Source organism: Chrysochloris asiatica, unplaced genomic scaffold (genome assembly GCF_000296735.1).
Source record: "Chrysochloris asiatica unplaced genomic scaffold, ChrAsi1.0 scaffold00215, whole genome shotgun sequence".
In the NCBI taxonomy this organism is placed as follows: Eukaryota; Metazoa; Chordata; class Mammalia; order Afrosoricida; family Chrysochloridae; genus Chrysochloris; species Chrysochloris asiatica.
The window spans coordinates 2,725,648-2,730,627 of NW_006408733.1; positions in this window are offsets into that span (position 1 = coordinate 2,725,648).

Sequence of the window (4,980 nt, forward strand, 5' to 3'; positions counted from 1 at the left end):
TACTTTTTTAGATAAATGAAATATTATTATAACCTCCAGAAATACTTCTTTTAAGGTTCATTTTTACTCGGACAAAAGTATCTTTAGGGGAACACACAGATTGCATTTTAGTAAACAGGGTTAAAAGTATGTTTGTTTGTTTTTTTATTTATTAAATGTTTTTATTTTGGATTGAGTGAAAGTTTACAGGGCACATCATCAGCTTCACATTCAACCATTCATATAGCTTGTTTCATTACATTGATTATTATCCCCTCCATATATCATTAGTTAACAGTGTTTCTCTCTATCCTCTTCGCATTTTTGGGGGGGGGGCGCGGCGCGGAACTTGTCTTTTTGGAATTTACAGTCTCGGCTTTTAGGGAAGGTTTTTACATTTGTCAAAAAAGTATGTTTTTTAATGAAGGTTTAGAATTACACATATAAACAGCTTTTTCCCACCCACTCTGACTCCTGAAATCAGTCAAGGAAGACCCTATGGAAATGGCAGTATGGAAAAGACCCAGAGTCCATGAGGACCACAAGCAAGTCCTAAACTCTCCATTTTCTCATCTGTAGTTGAAGTGGTCCACATTGAGTCACATAGTTTAGAAGGCCTTTTCCTGGCTCAACAAATGGTGACTCTGTCTAATGAGAGATGGCATCGGGCATGAACCAATGAGGCAGGAGGCATCTGCCAGGAGGTTAAGACTCTGGGTTTGCTGAGTCTAGAGAACTCTGGGCCAGAATATGTGGGGTCTGAGTCTAACAAGCCTAAGGTATGGGCAGCCAAGATCTAGGGAAGTTAATGACTTCCTAGATGCCTACTCTTCCCAAGGGCTTATAGCCACCATGTGAAACCAGAATGCACCCATATTACCTCTCAAAAGCAGCCACAATGGACTTCCAGGGGTGTATACTTCTTCTTCATTAACTTTTGCAGCAAATTGCAATGCAAGGAAGTAATGGTGATGCACTGGAGATACCTCTCTTATCTGTAGCATGGAACAAACAGATTTGAGCAGAATACAAACACATACAGATTATAAAACATCTGTTGTGTTTTCTTTAAGGCTTTTTTTTTTAAGACTGATTTTTCTCCTTCACAAAAAGGGAGAGAGTGCCATTTTTAGATGTGACCAGTGAAAAAGCTCCTGATTTCACACTTACAGATGGCAAGTCAGTGTTCTTTTGTTAGAGGATTAACTGAAGGTGGGAAATACAGGACCTTCTCAGGGAACACACACTGAGTCAGACAGACAAGGTAGTCGGATAGAGAAAGAGTTTGAATCCCAACTCTCTCACTTTGGGTAAATTACTTAATTGATGAGTCTGTGTTTGGGCTTCGGGGATCACCCATCTTTCAGGCAGAGATTAGGGAGCTGAGGTTAGTCCGATCCCCACCATCTGTCACCATCCCTCAGAGGCTTCTGTGCCTTCACTGAAACTGGCGAGGGTCAGATTTTAAATGGCCAGGGAGACTTTCAAAATGTTCTCAAGGCTCAGGAGCCACAGCACAACTTCTTAGACGATGTCTCTTGGATCAGACAAACTGGAGGCAGGTGGAGGGTGAAGGAGATTGTTTCCTTCAGGTCTGGTCATCAATGGGAGAAGGCCTCTGCGAGGTGACCAAGAGGACTGTGAGAAGTTCCTCCACCTGAAATCCCTAACAGAATATGTATGGATTATGCTTAGATATTGCCCAGAGGTTCAAGACCCTCTCCCCCCTTAAATCCTAAAGAGAGTTCCCCAATCAAATAGATCCTCTCCTGAAGCACATACTAACAATATACTCTCTCAGTGAGACAAACGATGTGAAACTCACCTTGTGCGGGGAACACATCTGGAAAAGGTGCCAGCCTTCAGGATGACTTGCACAGCAGGTAGTGATCGTTGGCCTTCCGTGTGCTACGGAAGTGGCCACCTTGCCAAGGGTGCATCTTGAGCCTGGGGGCAGTTCCTGGTGGGCGAGCAGCCGGTGCACTTTTAGGAAGTCCCTGCAGTCTCACAGAGTTGGCCAGGCTTCCGCAAGGACCACTACTCACCACGAATGGGCTGCCCACCACAGCGTCGGTGTGGTCCGGGGCTGCGGTGGGTGTTTGGAATCCGTGCCAGGAACGAGGTGTTTCCTGAAGTGCACTGGTGGGGATAGGGTGGGTAAGGAGATGAAAACAAAGGGCCTCTTCTGGACGGCTCTGTGGGGGGCGGTATTTGCGTGGGCCTGGGTCCTAGTTAGATTTGACCTTTTATACCCGCCCCCCTCCCCCCAGCCCAAAGAGCTCTGGTAGTGTAGTGGTTACGAATCGGGCTGCTAACCTCAGGGTCAGCAGTTCAAAACCACCAGCAGTTCCATGGGAGAAAGATGAGGCTTTCTGCTCCCATAAAGATTTACAGCCTTGGAAACCCTATACAGGGTCACTGTGAGTCAGAACGGACCCCATGGCACATAACCACCATCACTACTCAGCGCCCGAGATCTTCCAGATGGAGGGTGGAGTGGGCTTGCTGGTCCCACCTGCCTGCCCCTAATCCGGGAACTGTCCTCCCACCCGAGCACTTGGGGCTAGTGCTTATCCAGCACTCTCCAGGGGAGGGTGGGCAGTGCAGCCTAGGACCTCGTGAGTCGTAGCAAGCCCCTGTGGATGTGGAGCCCCCAACCTTTGCCCATGCCCATTTACTGCAGTTTGGTTCCCCACTCAAAGTTCACTCCCGGCTGCAGCCTGGTGTGTGGTGACTGATGATCACTTGGGCCTTTCTGAAGAACACCTACTTCACTGGAAAGATTTTGGGACACAAGGCCTGAGAGGCAGAGTTGCATTAAGAGCTCTCTTTTCAGTCTACCGTGGGATCGAATTATTCCTGATTTGTAGTGTGACGACTTATAGTGGCATCTACTAAGGTTGGTGTTGCCCCTCCAATGTCCTCCTCTGATACCAAACCGTACAGAATCCTTAACCTAACAACACCCTGCCATCAATAGCGACACTATGAGTCTCAGTTTCGGAGACTGTAAATCTTTAAAACAGCAGATACCCTCATCTTTCTCCTGCCGAGCAGCTAATGGGTTTGAACCTCCGATCCTGCAGTTAGCCGCCCAAAATGTATCCTATAGCACCACCAGCAGTCCTTGAAAGAATCTTCAGTCACGTTTATTATCAATTTTAATAATAGAATAATAAGTGATATCGTTATAAATTGCTTAAATGTATTATTTCTTAGATTATATTAATACAACAAAATTGTTTTGCAAACTCTACATTAACTACTCCATTAGTTACAACATTACTATAACTGAGCAGAAACTTTTTTTTTTACTTTTCCTTTAATTACTACTTCTTTCTCAAAAAAGTTCTGGATATAGGTTCACAAATACTAATTATCACAATGTTGTAGTTAAAGTAACAAAAAATTGACAAAATCAGACACTATACAAGTAGTAACTAATTTTGTTGCATGTAAAGACTAAACCATGTGATGCTAAGCTTTATTATAAATGGGTAACACTTCAATAAGGAGCTCTGGTAGTGTAGCGGTTACGAATCAGGCTGCGAAATTCAAGGTCAGCAGTTCAAACCTACCAGCTGCTCCGCGGGAGAAAGATGAGGCTTTCTGCTCCAGTAAAGATTTACAGCCTCGGAAACCCTATTCAGGGTCGCTATGGGTCAGTACCGACTCGATGGCACCTAACAACAACAACAACACCCCAATGGCACATAACAACAACAACAACAAATAACAATAACTCTGAATACATTATAAGGTTCAAACAGTAAGCATAGAGTTTTAACTTTGTAGGTATATTGATACAGGTAAAAACTGGCCGTACAAAATTATTTTGTTGTTATAACTAACTTCAGGAATATTTTAATAAAAAAGAAATTTCTGCTAAAACCATACACAATAATCGTATCATTTTGGTGTCACCCCCTGACTGTCGCCAGTATGATCCACAACCCGCCACCCCCCTCCCCACGCACACCCTCCCTATAAAAATGTGGCATGGAAATCTGAGTCTGATCTCTGACTTCACAAAGGAACTGGATCAAACTCCACCTACTCCAATGAGGCTGAGGTCAGACCTGCCTCCAGCCTCCAACCTTGTTTACCAATCTGATACCAATCATTCTCTACTTTGCAGCTAGGTTCAATAATTCATTGCAAGGACCACACAGAATTCACAGATGAAACTCACAGTTATGGAGTTTATTAGGGAGGTTAGTAGGGGACAATTAAGGATCAGAATATGCTTAAGACACAGGTCTTTGGTTAGGACAGGCTGACTTTTCTCTGATCTGCGGTCCCTTGACCTGGTCTCTGCCCTGCTCAAGCAATGCTATAAAGCTCTTTTAGGGCTGCTGATAAATGTCCAAAGGGCGCTCCGCTCCATTGTAAGAGTTAGCCTGGAGGTCATTGGCTCTGACTCCTCCAGTTGAGTCCATGGAGTACTCCATTCCACAGGGAGCCTCCTGTTTAAGGCACACAGCCTTACTTGCTGTGCTTGCTGTGTGGCCTGGGAAGCCCACCTCTCTGCTCGGCTCCTCTGCCATTCCTCCACCACTTCTCTGGTGTCATAGTTTTCCTGGATCCAGAAGGCTCAGCATGCAGGAATTTTGGGGTCCAAAGGACACACTTAACTTTTGGCTCTTCTTTCTTATTTAAAGTGTTTTTTTTTTGTTTGTTTGTTTTTCAAATAGATAAGGATAATCCTAGATAAATAAAACCCAAGACAATTTATTGCTAACAAATCAATTTTACAAGAAATATCAAAGTAATTCCTCTGCCCCCTCCATACACAGAGTATACAGGAATGGGCAACTTGAACATTGGCTACCCAAAATGGGGAGGCTACAAAGGCAAGAAGTGACTGACTTACAAGCTTTCAAGAGATGAAAGGAAATACGGGTAGGTCTCTTGTGATACAATGTTGTTGTTGTTAAGTGCCATTGAGTCGGTTCCGACCCATAGTGACCCTGTCCAGGGTTTCCGAGCTATAAATCTTTA